Source organism: Chroicocephalus ridibundus, chromosome Z (assembly GCF_963924245.1).
Source record: "Chroicocephalus ridibundus chromosome Z, bChrRid1.1, whole genome shotgun sequence".
Lineage (NCBI taxonomy): Eukaryota > Metazoa > Chordata > Aves > Charadriiformes > Laridae > Chroicocephalus > Chroicocephalus ridibundus.
The window spans coordinates 37,022,799-37,044,161 of NC_086316.1; the positions used below are offsets into that span (position 1 = coordinate 37,022,799).

The 21,363-nt window shown below is 41.8% G+C and overlaps 1 protein-coding gene across 8 annotated transcripts in view; it reads left to right on the plus strand.

Annotated features, from left to right (window-relative positions):
- The window catches only part of SEMA4D (semaphorin 4D), a 104,000-nt gene that overhangs the window by 19,087 nt on the left and 63,550 nt on the right, over window positions 1–21,363 (plus strand). The window contains exon 1 of one of the 8 annotated variants that reach the window (XM_063321125.1): window positions 9,573–10,039. The exons of the other annotated variants lie outside the window; for them this stretch is intronic. The gene's annotated coding sequence lies outside the window, so the exon portion shown is untranslated. Of the gene's footprint in view, window positions 1–9,572; window positions 10,040–21,363 lie in introns of those variants that run through there. 8 annotated transcript variants of the gene reach the window in all.

A 21,363-nucleotide genomic window follows, 5' to 3' on the forward strand; every position in this document is an offset into this window, starting at 1 on the left:
CTCCCTCTGTGGTTGGTGCTGCTCTCCCCATTTTCTCTCTGGATACGTAGCTGTGTATGCTTTTTTCTATTTTTCTTAAGCTAATCAGATGCCATGTGACTGTCTTGTATAACTCACTCTTTCAGGGGCCTGGTGTATTAATGCACTTACTTCACTACACACTATTCTGCTTTTGCTTTTGTACCTGTCCCCGACGTTGTAATTAGTTTTCCCCTGAGCTGTGCAGGCTCTGGAAGTGCTGCAGGGTGGCTCAGCAGGTCCTCTGCCCACCTGCTGGTGGTGGCTGCTGCCCTGGGAGCCTCACCTGCCGACGGGCTGTCTGCCACTGCGCCTTTGCAAAGAGATCTGCTGGTCCGCCCAGGGTGTAGAGGGGGAAACCACAACAGGAGGTAGCAAGGAGAAATGAATATTCCTCCCATTAAAGTTGCATCCCCTTCCACTGCTTCTCTCTTTTGACACAAAGTGCATTTTGCTGGGACTTTTTTTTTTTTTTTACAACCCTCAACCCCTTGTATTTTTAAAGTATTTTTCGTGATGCAATTTTCATTTGTGAACTGAGAATAACTGCTTTTTGGTAGCAGAGTTGTGCTGTAAGTATAAGCTGAAGAAGTGTAGTTGCACATCTGGAGTGGACAGTGCTTAGATTTCCTTTTTTCATTTTTCTGTCACGAGCTAAATGGTTAAAACAGTGAAGAGAGGTTTTTGGTTACTATATTTGTGTCAGTTGACTGCATGTTTTTCTTATTAATGAAATGTGGGTAACCCAGTAGTTGGCATCTGCTATGAGAGAGGGTGAATGAGAGAGGGAAATATCAAAGATCAGTTTTTTGACTTTGCTTTGTAGACCAGCTATTTAACATAGTACAGTAAAACATAGCAATTTCAGCAGTTCAGAAGGATCCTGGCATTCTCACATTGGTTTATTGCATGAACAAAGTAGCTATTGTTCTCCTGGTTGTTGCTGTTGGCCTTCATCAGTGTAAAATAAGGTCCACAAGAACTTTCTGTGAAACTAACAATCTCTTTTAAAGAGTCACAAACGTTTGAGATTAGTCCGGCATTGCTTCAGTAGCATGAACAAGAACCAGATGGGTTGTGTAGTGCAGTATGCCAGAGCAGAAGGCAGTGGTGCATGCTGGTTTTCGCAGTTGAAATGGCTTGTAAAAATAATGCTGACAAAGTCGCCCCATTGCATTAGCTTCCAGAGATGCAAACAATCAAGAGGCTTGGGGAGGGCTGCCTTGGCTGACGTGCCACGTTTTTTTTGGCCTCTGGGAGAGCCACGGCATAATCAAATACAAAATGAAGAAGCTTGTTTTTGAAAGGTTTACGGGACTTTGGGTGATAGCCTCATGATTGTGAAATTATGTGGACAACAGAAATCCGCAGTTTGAATCTTACAACTGTGAGGAAAATTTTCAACAAATTCAACAAGTGAGGTTAAAATGGCTTAAAGTTGCCTGAAAGACCAAAGTAAAATAGTGCATAAGCTGACTTTCATGCCTGTAAACATTTTTCTCCTCTTATATTAAATGTTGCTTTAAACTTTAAAGGCATCAGTCAATTAAAAAAGTCTGTACCTTTCTAAATTTTTTTATAAATACAAGTAAATATATTACTTTATTAATACATATTATAGTACCTAACGTAATATATATGTTAATATATATTATTATAAGTAATTATAGTAATTACATTATTAATAATGTAAATACAAATTTTCTTGTCTGGAAATCTAGTGGAAGACAGGATCCTGAAGGGCCCTGTTTAGTTGAAGCTCAGATGTTATTCTGAGGACATAGGAGGAACTTTGAGAAGAAATAATAGGTTATACCTGTTTCTTTGGTCTGAGAAGCATCTAGTTACAAGCTCAGGAATCTTACAGCTCTTATAATAAGATCTGCCTTATTGCTTGGGGTTTGTGGGTGACAGAAGCAGATGAGATATATTTTAGGAAGTAGTCAAGGATGGAGAAGGAGGGCAGCTTGAGCTCAGTGCCAACTGATCAGGTTTTGTACATCTTTCTAGGTGATGGGGATTAATTATTTTCTGAAGGGACCATCTGTGCCTTCAGAGGGTGGAGGCTTGCAGGACTCCTGAGGAGTATGTTTAATAGTAGCACTTCCACACCAGGCAGTTCTGCTCTGCTTGAGAATTTGCAATCTTGTGGAGGGAACAACTGGTGGGGGAAGAAAGATGCTTAATGTTGCGCTAGCACATGCTGTTGGCTTCAGCCTGGTGGATGATTTCCAGAGCAGTGGGTTCTGCTAGTATATTTTCAATAACCTTTCAGCTCATGTGTGTCTTCATCAGGGTACTAAACACTGGGAGTGCAAATGCTTTAGTCAAATGATAATTTGTGCAGAGATGTGTTACCAAGAGGAATGAGAATTCCTCCAAACCATGTTGCTAACACAGGCAAAACACCACATATTGCTGCTCTCCTTTTGCTCCAGACTGTCCCAGATGGCTTCAAATCCTGTCTCAAGTTTTAAGAGAAAGTTTTCTGAGGTCTGGCATGTATGCAGAACACACAATGTCTTGAGGCTGAAGTTTATCTTCCCATTAATTTGATTTTAAAGTCTATCACTTTCCTGGCCTACACTGAGATTTTTTTCCATGTGGAGTTTCTCATGAAGGCTCTCAATTACCATGTGCAATTTGGGGAGTTCCTCTTGTGCTGCCTTCAGCTGATGTTTTGTCAGTGTACTTACATTGTAATTTATATTGTGTTATAATTGCTGTTTATGAATTACACCTGCACTATGCTAGAGGTTATCTAGAAATTGAAAAGTAAATGGTGTAGCACAATATAAGCATAAAATATAAGATAAATGTGTGCTGAGACACTGCCTTTGCATTAGTGTGAAATGTGTCTCAGTTAAATATGTAAAAATATGCAGAGAGAACACTTGTAATAATGCCATGCAAGGTTGAAGGAGTTAATATGGAGAACTTGTATTGAAATGATTCATGGTAAATAAGAGGAGACTTAGAGGACTGTGGCTTTGTGACAGAGACATTTTAAAATCTAGGTGGGATTTTTCAAAGTTGTGTATATAACCAAAGAGAAATTAAGAAGTTTTTTTTCAAAGTAACTTTCAGATGGGTGACTGAGTAGAGCTTTGCTCCGTAATGACTAGACATTATATTTCCAAAGCACGTATGTACTGATGCTTGGGTTTAGCTTCCAACTTGGTAATGGGTTGGGCAGCGTCATAATGAGAAAAATCTGTGCTGTAAAGATTTTTTTTTTATTTTTTTTTTGGTGTAAAAATAGAGGAATGTATTAAATACAGGCAGAAGACTGAATAGCCTTGATCCGTGTTGTCTCTCTGAGGTATATGTGTGAACTCTTTCTGAGCCCTGCATTGGGATTATGAGATTTTCTTTTTCTGAGGGAGCAGCAGTTGGAGCAGCAGGCAGTCATGTGGATTGCTGCCCTGAAAAGGGCATGCATACTGCTGCAGCCGCTGTGCTGAAGTTTTCGTTGTTTCCGGATCTTGTAGCTACAACTGCATTGTAGAAATACTGAGGAAAAATGTAAAAAGAAGACTCTTGATAAAGCCAGGCAAACATCTGGGGGAAAACAGTTGTCTTGTATTGTCCTGCCTGTCCCTTCAGTGCCCTCTCTCTTGCCCAAGACAGAGGGTGGTGAGGCATGGTGATATGCTTTAGCTTATCTGAAGTGAAAAGATAACCTGATGCTTCCCTGAAGTACTTCCCTGAAGAAAAGCAAGTTAAAGGTGTTAGCTCCTGAGTAACACGGACATCTGGAATAACTGGGTGAAGTTCTGTACCAAGCCTTGGAATTTGTCCACTACTCTCATTTTCCCCATCCAGAAAATGGATCTCTCCTCATTTTGTTTCTAATGATTGCAAATCCCCCATGTCATCTTATTACCAATCTCCGCATTGAGAGTCTGCACATTTTATTGTTGACCTTCAGTTTCTGGCTGCTGGATCTTTTCAGTACTTTATTAAATGAAAGACCACGCTATTCAATATCACGTTCTCCTATACCCATGATAAGCTGTAAGTTGCCTGCCTGTTGCTTAGACTGTACTAAGTGTGGGTTTGTTTAAGCAAATGGTTTTCTGTTGAAATTGTTGATCTCTGTGTTCAGAGAATGGTATAAATGTCTGTCATTAGTACTGTTAAAATTCCAGAATACAGTGTTGTAAAGCTGGAAGTCTTAAAGTATAGTAAAATGAGATTATAGGAAAGAATAAATGACTGACCAAAATCAGTAATAAATCTTGGTTTGTTGTGTTTGTTTTTTTTTTTTTTTTTTGTTGGCTTATTAAATGCTTTAAATACAATGCTAAGTAGCTTGCCACCTAAAAGCACAGTCCTGGAACTACCAAGCTGATAATTTGGTTTTAGGTAAATAATTAATTTTTCTTCTTTTACCTGACTGAGATGGCTGGAGGGAAGGATGGTTGATTCTGTTATTGAGTGGACTAGTTATATAACGTAGGCTTTTTACGCTGTAACTAATATTAATGCCAAATAACTCTGAGAATTAATTTGGTTTTAGTTAGTGTGCATAGAGAGCTGTAGTAGTTGCATGCTATTTAAACATGAAAACAGTGTTTAAATACAGGTGGAGTAGGAATTTCTGAACCAGCAAATGCAGCAAAATTTGATTTAAACTTCTTGTTTAATTACTTGTATGTTGGTAAATGTATCCTAACCTGTGAGCTGGAGCCGCGTGGTCTGCTGCTTCTTCTCCTGGTAAAAATAAAAGGAACCTTCAGCACAGTTGTCCCACGTCTGCTTTAAGTTGTACTTTTGCTGGCAAGTGGGAGGGGGGAAGTGTTCTAAAGACAAAGCAAGTGCCAAGGGGAGCAGCAGTTGGCCTGTGATGGGCAGCATAGGGTCGAGGCAGTGCAGTTGACAGTGTATGTGGTGGTTGGAGTCAGGATCAGGGTCCCCAAAGATGTGAGGTGGGGCAAAAAAGCTGCTTGGTGCATTGCCTGTAGGTATGCTTTCGCAGTGAAGCTGAAGTCCTAATTCTGTAGCATTAACCTCTTATTCACAGTTTTTCTAGAATATTTTTTTTAGTATAGGGAACAGTTGCTCTGCTCCTGAGTGCATTTTATTTTATTTTATTTTATTTATCTTACGTTGAAGCATGTTTCTGAACCTGGGACCAACCTTGGTTAGCTCTTAAGGTGAATCTTAGCTTTGCAGAGAAGTGTGTATACAATCAGTTTAGGAGGAGGAAACTATTCCTAGCAGTTGTGTGAAACTGTTCATGCAGATGATGCTGACTTGCAATGGAAACATGCACTCCCATATTTATACCCTTAACTTCATGATGCTGATGTGCTTAAGTGGTGATTCTGATGAGATCTACGTATTCGGTCTCAAGTGTCCCTCCTTCACAGTAGCTTTTTGTGACATACAGTCTGTTTTTCAGTGCAATTTACCTTGAGATTCAGTGTAATTTATGTAATTTACCTTTACTCAAGTAGGGTTTTCTGTTGAAAAGGGTATTTTAGCTATCTTATCGTAAGGTTTACAAAGGAATTGGGTTTAATTGCTCACACTGAAGTGCTCACCCCTCCTCACTTGCACTCACTCTGCACATGAAACATGTTAATTCTCTCCCGCCCTCCCGCCATTTCATTTTCTTTTGCATTAGTAAGGCCTTCTGGGAAATACAAGCAGAAATAAAAGGCTTTTCTGTAGCCCTTTCTCCCTCAGGAATGCATAGAAACAAGCTCCTTGGATCTGGTCCACAAACTTGAAACTTGATTTTAGGGAAAAAACCCCACAAACCTACAATCCTGTGTACATGTTACTAAGAGAGTCCTAATTACAAATTGAGGTAAAGTTATAGAAGCTAATGGTACTGTAAAAAACAAACAAAAAACCCCCAAAAAACCCAAAACAAAGCCCCAGAACATATTCCTTATTTGCAATCTTTATGTTTTGCTGAGGTTTGTTTCCAAAGCAGGTATTTAAAGTTCTATGACCTTTTAAAAGCTTTGTGACCTTTGCTTGTCCTTCATCTTTATTAATAGTGTGTACCCAGACAGTCTAAGTAGAAGAAGCTTATTTTGTTCACAAAGATTACTGAAGTGTAGTGACAGTTTCTCAACTACTAGTAGTACTCAGACATTTTACCTTAACCATAGCAAGAAGCGTGCCCTTTGCCTTGGGATAACTATCCATGCATTCTAGTTACATATGCATGAAAATCCATGAGAAAAGGTACTGCAGGTTTTTACAGCAATGTTGTTATATTGATAATTGATATCAGTACAGTACCACAGGCAGAAAGGCCAGGCTGGGCCTCGTGTAGTCTGTACCCCATTGTGCACTGGGACATATAGGAATGCCTGCAGCTTGGAGTGGGCTGACCATCTTGTTATGGAGGACCCTAAACTTTGAGCTACCTATGCATCTCAATGACTCTTGGGGCACATAGGTGCTGCACCTTCCTAAGGAAGACCTTGTGAGGAGCTAGCCTGGGGTTAGCCATAGTGGCACAGTGGTGCTGCCAGGGTAGGGAGAATACTCAGTGATGCGATGGCTTAGGCACGTGGCCTGTCCGTGTCACCGGGCATGTGCCGGTGTCCATGCTCTCCTCTTCCCACCTAAAACAGATGTAAGCACGGCTTGAGGCATTTGAAGCATGAACACAAGCCCTTATTGGTGGGTTGATGTGGTTGTTCCCAATGTATGCTTGCCTGCGTGTTCATCTTTGCCACAGGCAAAAATAGAGTTGGCTTTTTCTCCACCGTGATTATATGTATTATTTGAATGTAGCTTGAAAATTGCATAAGAAAACTGTTATTGTGAATACATATGCAAATATCCAATGTCACCACTTGCTTGTTAAACTAACTTGAGAGCATCAGTGGTGGTGTTTTACATGGTTCATGTGATCATCGCATTTATGGAGGCTCATGCTTCTCAGTGTTGGTGCATCACTGCCATTGAATATGCCAGAAAAGCCAGCCTAAAGTTTTTTGCCAATTCCCACTCCCTCCTCTTGTATGCATGCAGCCTCTCCAGAAGTGGTGGTGCAGCTGTTTGGAGGCCTGACACACCAGTGCTGCTTGCTGATGGTATGGTATGGCCATACCAGCAATGAAGCAGTGCTGCTGCAGGGGCAGGAGCTGCTTCAGCTAGTTTTGCCAGTGGAGGGAGTGTCGGTGAAACAGTGGTGTGATCCATGCTGTGGTGAGCTGAAGCATGAAAATGGGCATCAGCAAATTAGGGGTGAATCTGACTTGACTGAAGTAACAGTTTCTTTCAGCTGATAAAAATGTTTCATAAATACAAGCTTTCTTTCGGTTGTTACCTAGTGTGAAATAGTAGGTCGTGTTCCTTGGCAGCCACCAAAGGAGAAAATTATCTTAATTCCATGTCTCTCCCTGAAGTGAGAGAGTATGATCTCTGCGATGACAGGCTGTGGGATTATCTCTTCTCTCCCCCCAAGTTTTAGGGTGGAATTGCAGAGGATGAGGTGTAGGAGACCTGTTGCACAATGTCCTCCTCCTTTTGATGCTGATGTCTTCGCCTCATGGCTTGGTGATCTCCTGTGCTCCTCCGTGTCTTTGATAATGGCATCCAACATCCCAGTGCCTCCTGCTGACAGTTTCTTAGAGTGGGCTGGCTATTTTGTTTTCTCTCTAATTTTAAGTTCAGGTTAGTAATTGATCTTGTTTGTTCAGGCACAGATTTTTGCCTTCTCGTTTGCTTTCAGCAGGTAGGACTTTGTTCGCAGGCCATCTTGGTTTAAAAATGGACGTTCATCGTAGAGGAGGGCTCTCCCATAAGGTCAGCAGAGGTGGTGTAATCTTGTCCATAGGCTTTTGGGTATGCTGTCCAACACTGACTAGCTTGCTGGGATTAATTGCTTTGCTGCCAGTGAATTGGGGGGCATTTGCTATGTTTGTGTTATTATCAGTGTGTGGTGCTTTTTCACAGCTCACATTCTGCTTCTTAAGTGGTTTCCCCAAGATTTAATATGCTGCTTCCAACCTATATTTTTAAATTATGTTGAGCAAGTTGCTGATTTTAATAGGGAATAGTCATTCAGTAATGACTTTGAAGGCAGTAGGCGGTGGTTTGCTACAAAACTGTCATGCTTTAGCTCACCCTTGTGTGACAGTTGCCATGAAGTTTGTTGGTTCAGCTGGCTTAACACTGGACTACTTATTAGGTAAGAAGGCTGAAAGCAGTTGGTTTTGTTTAATTAGAAAACTGTTAGCTTTCTGTGGATTGGTATACTTTTCATGGAATTGTATAATACATAAATATAGGATGTGGTTAGTCTTATTTGGGAGCATCGTTTGCTTTTGAATGGTGGAAAAATGCTAAGAAAAATGTGTTAGAAACCACAGCTGTTTAATGATGGGGGATGTTAATCTACTCCTTGAGTTGAGGTTTTTATTTTTCGGTATACAGAAATCTTTCTGTATCAAAACTTGCATCATAGGGACAGAATGGTGTGTAGCTTCTTCTCTTTAGTCATCTTTCTGAGGGAAGGGATGCTATAGGCATGATGAGTCTTGAATCTATCTGTTGAAGAGTGCCTGGAGAGTAAAGCGTACTTAATCAAGTTGAGTATGTTTATCTAGCACTATAAACTCCTAATTTGCTAGATTTCTATTCTTTAGACTAGTTATATTTCAAATAATATGTGTCTGTGGAATAGGTTTTTGGAATGGGGAATGTACCTCCTCTTTTTACAAGGGGTGCGGTGTTGTTTTGTGTTCATGGGTCATAAGGGTGTGTAGATGAGCTGGGTTTCTGCAAAGCTAGAACTAGGTAACAGTTGAAGGTTTTGTAGTTGTGGTTTGATTTTTTTTTTTTGTTTTTGTTTTTTGTTTAAGTTCTAGTTCAAAGAAAAAGCATTTGCCAGTCAGGTTCTAGGTGAAAGACTTAAGCAATAGTTTAGAGATATAAAATTAGTATTGGTAAAAGCTGTCTTTGCATGCCTTAGGAAAAGAGGGTTGACCCTTAATGTGAAACAAATGGATCAGTTAATGTATTTGGCATGGATAAGATGCCTTTTAAGAGTCCAATAATTCAGTTGCATGGTTTAGCATTGAACAAAGCCCCTTCTTACAATAATAAAACTGCCTGATATTGTGCCTCAAATTATTTATGGTAGATGATAGCTGTAGACCTCCTTCCTTCTTCTGCAAGGTATTTTAATGTTTGTCACACAGGGAGCCTGGCTGTTGCAGCAGTGTTGGCTAGCCGCTGGTGGCTCAGAATGGCCAGTCCTTTGGGGCAGCCAGAGGCTGATGGGGGATGTGAGATGCAGCGAAGATCCACGGAGAATCTTCTTTGACCCAGACTCTTTGCTGAACAGAAACATAGCAGGGCGTCCATTACGGAGGGAATGATTACTGATACAACGGCAGGCTCTTAAGTTCATTTTAGTACTGTATCATCTGAGGATTTTTTTGAAGAGCATGGATTTAATTTTCTTTCTAAACTAGGTGTGGAGCTATTTACCTGTCTTGTGTTTGACAGTGACTCTTTTTTTAATATCTTGATGCTAATTTTTTGTCCCACCTTGTAAATATGTGGAGTCCTGACATGGCAATGTCTGCCTGGTGGCCGTCGGGCTGGCATCTGCAGCCTTTCTGCCCCTCTTGCAGGCATGGAGTGTCAGGGAGGACCAGCAACTGGCCATTTCCTGCCTGTGGGCGCTGTGCCCCAGCGGTGCCATCTCCATAAAGCGATGGCCTTTGTGAAGGGCCTCTGGAGCTGAATGGGTCCAAACCCTCTCTGACTGAGGACAGGCAGCAGGCATGTTCCCCCTCGGTCAATGATTGAGAGAGGTGCAGTGCTGCCACAGCTCCTCTCAGCACCATTACAGAAATGGCCTCCCTTTCTACTAATTTGTGCTTCTTACCAAGTTTTTACAGGTCACAGTGTTTCCCTGTCATGAGCACCGACCTGCTCGATGAATTCCCTGCCCTGCTGCCTCCTTGCTCCCCGCCATAGCTCCCACCAGGCTGCCACCACCTGCCAGAGGGACCAGGCCCCGAGCATCTGGGAAGAGGTGTGAACTCCATTCTTTTGTCCTCCCTGTGGTTTTTTTTTTGGGGAACGGTCTTGCTTGCATGGTGAACAGCTGAAATAGTGGTTTGTGAGCACAGGGGTCAAGGCTGGCCTTCAATCCAGCGCAGGGGAGGGAGTGCAAACTGTGGGACTGTGTCCCTCACAATAGCTTCAGCAGCTGTGTCCCCTTCTCACGTCAGTGAAGAGCTGTGAGTCACCTCTTTTCTGTCTGTAGAAATTGGATTCATCAAAAAGCAGGTTAGTGAGCAAGATGCCTTCTTGGAGGTTTCATGTTTGGTATCAGGTGGCGACAGGACTTGCTGTGAGAGTTGGGCTCTGTCGCTTTTGGGTAATGGTGCCATTAATGAGGTTTTCTCCTGTGTAATCTGGGAATATTCGTTGTTCAAACTAATGTGTTTTTTCTGAATGCTAACTTGTTCCATGTGGGCCACGAGGTTTCTGTGATTTGCTGGGCTCACAGTGCAGTATTGTATTGGACTTTATTTCTGCTTTTCCCATTTTGATGTTGCTGAGCTCTTTCCTGAAATCCTTTGGGTTCTGCAGCCTATTTTTTAGGTAGGTATTTTTACCTGTATTATTGAGGAGCTTTCCAGAGTAGACATGTTAGCCACTACCTTAAATCCCCATGGCCTCTGCTTTCCTGGTGCACTAGAGTACTGTACTGAGATGACATCAATTACTTCTTAAATAAGTCAAATTCTAAACAAAAATGGTCCCCGAAACTAGAAAGCCAACTGGTGGAAAACACAATGCCTTTTCTCTTCCCTTGTTGTCACCACTCTGTTTTCCTCCCTGTGGTGAACAGAGCACCTGTGGCTGGGAGGATGGTGGCTGGATGCAGTGGTGGCTGGGCTGGCTGTGGGACTGGGGGAGATGAGGCTGCATCGGGCAGCATGGCATGGGGGTGCTCCAGCCCCTCTGGTGTTGGTCACGGGCAGCCCTCCCCTCAGCTTCCTGCCTGTTTGTACTGAAATTTCAATTTCTTCTTGTCTATGTAACATTTTGAAACTCAACTGAGAGGAAGGTGTTGGGATTCTTGCTGCCCAAAGAAGGTGAGTGCAGATGGTAGTTAATCAGAGTGATTTCTGCTGAGTGATGAAGGCAAGAGGTTTGCTAGCTTGTAATGGGTGAAAGGGGAAGAAGGAAGCGAGTCAGAAGTTTTAATTTTGTTTGTCATAATATCATTTGACAGTGGTACCATTATAACACTTCCTTCATCCTGGAAGCTTTTATGTATGTTTTTGCTGATGGGTATTAGAGAATGAAGGTGGACTTTTTTGTCTTTTAGCAATGTGAGAACTGGACTCAGGTTGAAGGGAAGTATGTGTATTCATGGTATTGTCAAAGTTGCGTGACAAGAAAAATATGTAATAGCTGTCTCAGTAGCTTATCCCATGTCCTTACTCAGGCAGAAGGATTTCTGCTTCTTGGCTTAGCTTGTTTACCCCCATGAAGTGGTGTACCTAGAGTCGAAGAAAGGATACAGAAGTGCCCTAAAACCTACTTTTTGTTTCCCAGCCTTAGGAGTGCTCTTTCTGTGATGATCTGGATGAAGTTGCATCACTTAATGAAAGATCTCAGTGTACCAAAATAATAGCGGATTTTAAAAAAACCCAAACAAACAAAACCAAAATACAAAAAACCCCAACAACAATGAAAAAAAGATGGTCTTACCAATGCCCCTTGGGTTGTAAAACAAGTGTATCAGTGTCTTACAGATTCTGGATAGTAGATGTTTGCTGGAGCCTTCTTCCTTTGAGTAGCTGTAGAGCCACCTAAATTGTCTTGATATCAGAGGAGCCCAGTACTGACAGTCCCCAGAGCTGCTGGTCTGAGTCACGACTTTTGGCTTTGAACCTGGTTCCTTTGGGAAGATGAGGTCTTGGACAGCCGTTGTCAAAAAAACAGATTTAAAAGCCGCTGCCAAGGATGCATTTGAAGGTTTGTGGGTTTTTGTAGTGTCTTAGCCATCGTGAACTGGGTCTATGTGTCTTTTTAATCTGTGGTGCTTGTAATGCATATCAGTTTAGCTAAGCTCACAAAAAACTTGGTTTAGTATCCTTCCAGTATCTTGTCTGCCTGTGGACAAGTCCTTGAGGGTTGGTAAGTGCTAGGGAATATGCTTATAGTGGGACAAATTCAAGAAGCACTACCCGTGTAGCTTACCAAATAAAAGGTAATGGCCATAAATTGATGAATACAAATGATGGGGAGGAGAAATTTAGTTGACCCCTCAGAGTGAGTTATGTAGGACTCTGATATTTGGAAGCTGAAAGCAGGCATTTCAGACCAGTAATAGAGCACACTTGCGTAACAGAAAATTGCTGATGGATTCTACATCTGCAAGAGGCTGTGCATTGGGTACTGTCTCCTTTTCTAAGAGCAGACTTTCACTTCAGCTGACTTGTGGAGAGGTTTAGCAGCCTCTGTTACCCAGGAGGGCAAACCAATTTTCAGTGTCAGCTTTTGGCTTTGTAGCTGCATGGTTTTTCTGTTTACATTTTCCCTCCTGTAAATGCTTAACATGTATTAACTATTCTTTGCAGGTTTGTTTCATTGCTTACAGGTTTCTTCCCCTCTAATTCACAGCTGTTGTGTTACTTACCTCTGTGTTTCAGCTTCATACCTTATTTCATCTGTATCCTAATTTAGAAGCAGAGACATTTGAAAGTAAGAGAAATGCTGATACTTAGGAGAATTACAGTTTACAGCTACTCTGCTAATCTCTTCTAGTTTATTTTGAAGATAGCATTAAAACTAGGGTCATAAAAGGTAATGAATTTTAAGACATTGTTTAAAGTCTTCACCTATCATTTTCATGAGATTATCACTTACAGACACTTGACATCAGCCAACCCATTTCCATATTGCTAATTCAATAACTTTTTTTCCTTACATGAATTCCTAAATCATGTGGGCTCGTTACATAACCTGACACTAACAGGCTGTGATAGAATAAATCACTACCATTAGAGGCCCTTTACTTGTCTTACCCTATTATTTCTTTTTGTTCAGAGCTTTTATTTCTTTGCTTGTTTCTGAAGGTTGGACATACTTTCATCTGTTTTGCTCTTCTTGAGAAAATTGTGATGAAAGTATTTATTTTGCTCTTTTAAGTTGGTCCTCACATTATGCCAGCTGTGATTGCTATTTGTAGTTAGAGTGATAAAACATCACAGTTTAGAAATAATAATTAGATGAATTTTTGTTTTTAAATGTGTTGCACAAATTCATGGAACACTGCCACAAGTTCAAAATCCCCCTTACGTTCCTTTATGCAAGGAACCTTCTCCTTAACTTCTCCTTCAGATAAGTGTTTTGCGACTTCTTGTTATGTCTATTTTTAATTGAAGAATAACTCTGTCCAATCACAAATGTTTTGGAAGTGGATATCTCATTTTTTGAGACATTTGGCTCATATTCAAGTGTCAAAATGTCATATTGTATTCATATGTTTGAAAACTTGCAAAAGAGCACTAAATGTGACAAATTGGGATGAGGGAAGAAGAGTAAATGGTCCGTCAAAATGCCTTGGGAGGGTGCAATCTTCTCTGGCTAATGATGGTGGCTAAGTGATACAATGTTGAAGCTAAAAAAACTTGACGCTTATGAAAGGGTGCAGTTCAGTGAAAAATTGAAAATTGTAATAGAAAGTCTTTCTTTTTACTTGTTTCAGTGAAAGATCTTTTTTTGAGTTTGTTGTTGAGGAGCAACACTACCTGCAGAAGTTCAAGTCCTTGTTGACTGTACAACCATCACTTTTTGCTCTGCAGTTGAACATGTAAAGGAAAGACTAACAATGGTTTCATTATGTGGTGGCTCCCAAACACGCTGTTGCCTGATGGGCAAAGAAATGTCAGCTTTAATTAATGAGCAGTTTGTTAGTACAGTTTGTTTGTTTGAACCGTGCTAGCAGGCCCATTGCTCAGTGATACTCTAACCTACAGGAATACTTAGTCCTCTGCCTTGGAAACTCAGACTGGTGTATGAATTGCAACGTCAGAAATCCACTGATAGGCAGAACAGTTAGACTGACGCCAGTAGCTGTGAATTACGATTTATCTGCTCTGAAGCTCCGCTTTGGAGTGACAGGTTTAGCATGCAGCTCTGCTGACAGGGAAGTGAATGGGTACCAACCACCCTTAGACAGAAGGTTTTAATCACGGGCTTCCTCATTCCAATTCTCAAGATGGTAATACCGACCTAAATCGATTTAGTAACTGTAGTGTTTTCTCTTTGGGAACCCGTGATGCTGTAAATTTATAGTGAGGTAGACATACTTTTTAAAATGAAGTGTCACATAATTCACTACTAAGGGGTGCATAGCATGAAACGCGAAGGTTGATGAAATGCCGGTGTGTGAAAGTCTTAGTTGTATGTTAACTTATTCTTTGGCAGCTCTAAGCTTTCCTGACTACAGCTTTGGTAGAAAGCAATGCTTTCTGTCTGCTGCTTTGTCATGGCTATACCATGTGTCTTGGTCAGTCCGTCACTGTTCATTGATCTGGAGAGGGCAGCCATTAATTACTCATTTCACTGCCTGTTTCTCTAGCAGTTTTGCATTTAAGAACTGATAAGAATATCAGTCTTAACTTCGATAGAGTGAGATGTAAGTACTTGATTAAGCATTTAGTTTATTTCACATTAGGTAATTTAAAATTGTTTCTCAAAGAACCATGTCTTTCAGGTTGATTTTTGCAGTCTTTGCTTGCTGCCTGAAATTGCATGAAGCTGAGGGCTGTGAGATTTGTGTAACCATAATGCAGATAGTTCACGTTTGCCTTGGTTTTGTACATGATCCTTTATGGTACGTTCTCAGTCCTCAACATGTGGCAAGTAAGGTTTAAACATGCAAACAGTGCTTGTTCATATTTTTTTGTGATATCCAAGTAGTGAAACCAACTTGTGTTAGAAATTATACTTGCTAAACTTGTGGTTCAGGGGTTTATCTGCTTTGTCTCACAGCACGCAAATGGCTTTTGGTGTTCTGGAATCAATGAAGTTGCAAGACAAATAAAAGTAAGTAAACAGGCTTCAGCACAGGTGACTTGTCCCTCTCTTCTTCCTCAGTGGTCCTTTTTGGGTCCATTTTGAAGCATTTAGTTCCTGCCAAGGACTGGTAGCTTTCATCAGCATGGGAACGGAAGAGGGCTGTGGGAGAGCTGCGGTTCAACTGAAGCCCATGCTGTCTGTCCACTTAAGGGACTGAAACAAGGTCTGGAATGGGAAGAGGGCAGAGGTGGCATGATCTGCGTTAAGTCCTGCTGTTCTGAGCTCCAGATCTCCTGCTTTTCAGTACATGTGTGTTTATAGGCTTTGATGTGTTGCAGATACTGTTGTAGATCAGAAGCCTTTAGCTGCATGTGGCGAGTGTGTTTCAGTGATGCTCAAGTTGGTGTTTTTGAAGTGCATTCCTGCCCGTGTGTCACAGAAGCACAGCTCGTGCATTTGTACTTGTGTTTATTCAGTCCTCTGGCATCAACATGGGGATTTCAGAGTTGACATGGCCCAGCCTTTCTGTATGCTTTTTACCTCCTTACTGGAGCTCAAACACAAGTTTCAAATAAAATCGGTTGGTGTTTGACAGCACTTTCTCACTTGGTTAGCAAGAGCGCCCTAGGAGCTGATTAACCCTGTGTGTGCTGTGAGCTGAAGAAGCGTGATTCAGAGTTCATGTCAAGTCTCTGGTGCAAGTGCCAGAAGGAGAATTATATACAAGAGACTCAAAAGATAGCCTCATGCAAGTACAAGTTAAGGAGATGGGTGTATCAGTGGAAACCCCAACTTGTGATGCTTTGTTTCATGGCAGCAACTGGTCTGGTAGCTTCCAATCTATTTTCTCTGGTTGGCAGAATTTCAGTCAAAACCTTAACGTTTTCCAAAACTGCAATTCTGCACAGTGAAAGAGACAGAGCATATTTTTCTTGAAAATCTGCAGTTAAATGAGCTTTTACTTGTTTCCATGCTCTAAGATTAAAACTGTCTGGCTGTACAGTTAGCTACATTCAGAAACTGATTTGTCTGAAAAGTGACATGTCACAACCTCCATTTCTCCCCATAAAAGCAAATGGTTTGGTTTTTCAGATGGATAAGTTTCTTGAACCAACATAAACTTTAAATTTATTAGTTTCATTTATATCTAAGAACAAGGGGAAAAAACACTGTGCACATGCAGCTTTCTGCCTCTCTCATACTAGCATATAGGTTACATATTTTCTGCTGTTAAAGTGTCATTCCAGGCACTGTCAGCCTGGTGGTTGTATAGTTTGCTGTGAATTTTTCTGCTTGTGTGTCTGGTCCTGTTCTTCTGGTCCCTTGGGTGATGACATTCTGTCCCTGATTGTGGTGGTGGAGAAGAGGTCGTTGCTGCTGCTGGCAAGTCTCTGCATCTCCATTAATGCTCTGCTAATATTTGTTCAATTTCTCTTCCCTCTCCTGCCCGACACGCTTCAAACAAGTGAGAGCTTTGGGGCTTTTCCAACTGAGCAAACTTTAAACTGTTGGCAATTTATTACCTCTTTAATCCTTGTTAAGTAACACTGATCAGACACCAGACAAGAACGGGGAGAAGAAATTTGCATACGCAGATATGATTCTAGCAGTAGCCTGGAAAATATGTTTTTGTTCGACTTTTTTGTATATGTCCCAGAAGGATATTCTCTAGAACGTGTCAAGTCTGAGAAGTGCTAAACAAGTAGCAGTATGGGTTCCTGCCTTAATCCTTTTAGCTAGGATCCCTGGTGAGAAAGGAGGTGTCTCTGGGGGAGGACTGTTTCTCTTTTTGCTGTGTTGGTAGAGAAAGCCAGCTTTCTTCCTATGTAGCCTAGGCTGGTATAGTATATGGCTGGGGACGATGCTGGGAACTTCCCTTGCTTGTGAGAAGAGGAAAAGGAGTTGGGATAAAGGTGCAGTTTGAGCAGTAATTTAAGTAGCCACTGACTACCAAGCACATATTCCTCTGCCACAGGAAGATCTTTTGTGTTCCTTTTGCACAGAGATGTGGTTTTGATTGCCTATTTTCTGGCCTGAAACCAGGAGTCTTTAGGGACTGTTTCACGGAAATGCATTTGCAGTGCTGGTGTCCAGATGATTTGCAGCAAGGCTCATCCTGCCATTGGTTTGCCAAACGTGCCTTACCACACAGACGGTGAGGCTGAAGCGAGTCAAAAGTAAAGCTTTTGCTGTCAGGGCACAATTTCTCAGGCCAGTGCAGAGAAGGAGAGGTGTGTGTTTGTGTTTTTTAAATCAGTAAGTGTAGCAAACACTCTATTTAAACCATTTCCCTCTGAATTATGGGGCGGTTTTGCTTCTTAGAACAGGACATGCTGTGTGTCTTTAAAACTAGTGGCACCCTCTTAGTGCTTTCTGCTTTGGTTTTCATGAACCTCATGTTTCAGTCACTTAACATGTACAGAATGAGGAAATGGCATTATTTGCAATGGGAGAACTGGCTTCTCGTAAAAGGTGAGTCTTGGGCTTATGAAGTCCCTTTGGTAGCTTTGGCCTAGTTTGGGAGACATGTATTATTTCAGATGAGTTAGCTGTGCCTTTGACAGTAGCAGCACCCTTGCTTTTGGAGATTCCCAGCACAGCAAAAATAAAATTATGTCTTAGTCACTGCAGTACCATTTCTACTTCTGCTTCTCCCTGCTATGAAATCCAAAAATGACAGCCTTGTCTTGTTGCTTTATGAATGTGAAAAGGCCAGCTTTGGAAGGCACACTTTTTTTAATGAGTACAAATCAAGGACTAGTTTTTATTACAGAGAAATCTGTGAGCAAAAATGTAAATCAAGATTTTGTTTGTTTGTTTTCTTCATGGTATAAGAGACTTGGCTCTGTGAAGAAGCAGCTAGTTGACAAAATGTTCTGAAGCGTGAGGGCAGAACTGGGATTTTGTGACTCTGTGCTGCAAGAGCAGAGCAACTGTTCACACTCAAGTTTTGGTGTGGCATTTCGCTGAATTTTTTATAGCAGCTTTACTCTGGTTTTTGCCTGTCCTGTGCTGCTGCCATAACTCTCCCGGGCATCAGATGATTACAGAAGTTTTGAATATGCAGTTAGATGTGACTCCCACTGAGAAACTGTGCCTTTTGAAAACTGTCATTAAAAACTTTTGGAAGAGGGATTCTTCTCCCTTCTTGGCCCTTGCCTCCAGAAGTCTTGCCATGAAAACAGTGAAACCTGAAACATGCATGTTTTATATTAAGATCTTACTCTTTTTTGGTGTCTGTAGGCTCTGCTCCCCTACAAATAAAGTTCTGGTTTTTACTATGCCCCTGACAATTTTTTGGTGGGGTTTTTTGTTGATAATGTTTTGTTTGTAACTGAACACAAAGATTAATTGTGTTGCAAAGTGATCTAGAGGTGGCTGTCAAAATTGAAGGCTCCATTGTTCTTGGTACTATGATGAATGTATTTTCTGCTTCTAGATGGCTTGCAGCACTATTAATTTCAGAGTGGTCTTGGAAACACAATGAAACTTTGAACTTGCATTGTGAGTAAAGGGTGTATTTTTCAGTTGGAAAAGCACACTTAGACTTATTTATACTGCCGGGTGCAGTAGAAGTTAATCCCATGCTGCAATATATCTCCTTGAAAAATCATATTTTAGGTCTGCTGCCAGGTGCCAACAGACAGGAAATTGGAAAAGTGTACCTCTAAGTGTGGAAGTGTTAAAAGTCAATATATGTTATGTATCTCCACTCTGTGTAAAAGAAGTAACTTCACGTAGGAGAGCTACCTGTGTTCAGGGTTTGTTCCTGCCTGGGTGTGCCTCTTCCAGTACTCTTATCCCATACATTTCTGAAGGATAGGCCACATCCTGACAGCTGAAACCGGCCGCCACAGGTGTTTAGCCGTTCAGTCATACGAGAGCCCTTTCCTTTAGTCTGTACAGCAGTTGTTTGAAATTTGTATCTCCTGGTTGGTGTTTTACAGATAGGTTTGATAGAGTTTTTGGAAAATAAATTGAACATAAGTTCTTCGTTTCTTGGTTATGCTTATACAAGTCTGTAGCACTGAGGTATTTTAAAATTCTGTATCAGTTAGCTTCCTTGATATGACATTTGTTTACCAAATAACATATTCAAATACTTCAAAACAAGAGTTGCAAGATTCAATGTTATATGCACATCGCAATTTACTATTCTATTGCCTTTCTTTAAAATACAAGTATTACCAAAAATTTTGTCAATAATATGATACCTGCATATGATATATGCAGATACTGAAATATTTTGTCATACGTATGAGCAAAATGTTTTCAGTAATGTTTCTTTTTGCTTCTTGCTTTGCTTTTTGCAAAGGTTGTAGCCTTGGGATGTTAGCCAGGCAGAGGCGAGTGTAAAGAATGCAGGATGTTTTTAGAATAGTCTCAACTGTGAGGACATAGCTTAATTAAATTGTCTTTAGGAGCAAGGAGAGCAGTTGCTGCTTTTGGAAGAAAATTGGCTAGAGCAACTGCTTTTACATTGCCATCCCAAGTGTGTGGCAGGTAGCAAGAATATTTTGTACAACAATTTTATGTAAAGCAGTTGACCTATGTACCTTCAAAAATAGGTGCAGGAGAGAGGTGCCTTTGTTCTGTAAACTGATTGGTACAAATTAGAACTAAAGACCGAATATTTCATCATTAAACTTCATGCAAATGTTTTAAATCTTGGGCAGAGGAAGCACTGCTAGTTGCTTTGCTTTTTGCTCCTCAACCCTGAACGTTTCCGATAGTTATGTTCCCCTGAACGTTTCCGATAGTTATGTTCTTTGCCACAGAATCACAGAACGAAAGGGGTTGGAGGGACCTCTGGAGATCATCTAGTCCAACCCCCCCGCCAGAGCAGGGTCACCTAAAGCAGGTTGCACAGGAACGCGTCCAGACAGGTTTTGAATGTCTCCAGAGACACAGACTCCACAACCTCTCTGGGCAGCCTCAGTGCTCTGCCACCCTCAAAGTAAAGAAGTTCCTCCTCATGTTTAGATGGAACTTCCTGTGTTCAAGTTTATGCCCGATACCTCTTGTCCTGTTGCTGGGCACCGCTGAAAAGAGCCTGGCCCTATCCTCCTGACACCCACCCTTTAAGTATCTACAAGAATTGATAAGATCCTCCCTCAGTCATCTTTTTTCCAGATTGAAGAGACCCAAGTCCCTCAGCCTTTCTTCATAAGAGAGATGCTGTAGTCCCCTAATCATCTTTGTAGCCCTTTGCTGTACCCTCTCCAGCAGTTCCCTGTCCTTCTTGAACCGGGGAGCCCAGAACTGAACACAGTACTCCAGGTGCGGCCTCACCAAGGCAGAGTAGAGGGGGAGGATGACCTCCCTCAACCTGCTGGCTACACTCTTCTTGAGGCACCCCAGGATGCCATTGGCTGCCTTGGCCACAAGGGCACATTGCTGGCTCATGGTCATCGTGTTGTCCACCAGGACTCCCAGGTCTCTTTCCACACAGCTGCTCTCCAGCAGCTCAGCCCCCAACCTGTACTGGTGCATGGGGTTATTCCTCCCTAGGTGCAGCACCCTACACTTGCCCGTGTTGAATTTCATAAGGTTTCTCACTGCCCAGCTCTCCAGCCTGTCCAGGTCTTGCTGTGTGGTGGCACAGCCTTGTGGTGTGTCAGCCGTGCCTCCCAGTTTTGTATCATCAGTAAACTTGCTGATCATCAGCAAACTCTATCCCTTCATCCAGGTCATTGATTGAATATATGGAACAGGACTGCGCCCAGTACTGACCCCTGGGGAATGCCACTTGTCACTGACCTCCAACTAGACTCTGTGGCCCTAGTCACAACCCTCTGAGCTCTATCTTTCAGCCAGTTTTGAATCCACCGCACTTGTCCATTCATCTAACTCACACTTCCTAAGCTTCCCTGTGAGGATGCTGTGGGGGACTGTGTCGAAAGCCTTGCTGAAGTCAAGGTAGACAACATCTGCTGCCCTCCCCTCATCTGTCCGTTCAGTCATTCCATCGTAGAAGGCTATCAGATCAGTCCGTTCAGTCATTCCATCGTAGAAGGCTATCAGATCAGTCAGACATGATTTCCCCTTGGTGAATCTGTGTTGACTACTTCTGATAGCTTTCTTTTCCTCCGCATGCCTTGAGATGATGCCCGGAACGAGCTGTTCCATCATTTTTCGAGGGGTGGAGGTGAGGCCGATGGGGTCATAATTTCCTGGGTCTTCCTTCTTGCCCTTTTTGAAGACTGGAGTGACACTGGCTTTCCTCCAGTCCTCAGGCACCTCTCCTGTTCTCCAGGACCTTTTGAAGATGATGCAGAGTGGCCCAGCAATGACTTCTGACAGCTCCCTCAG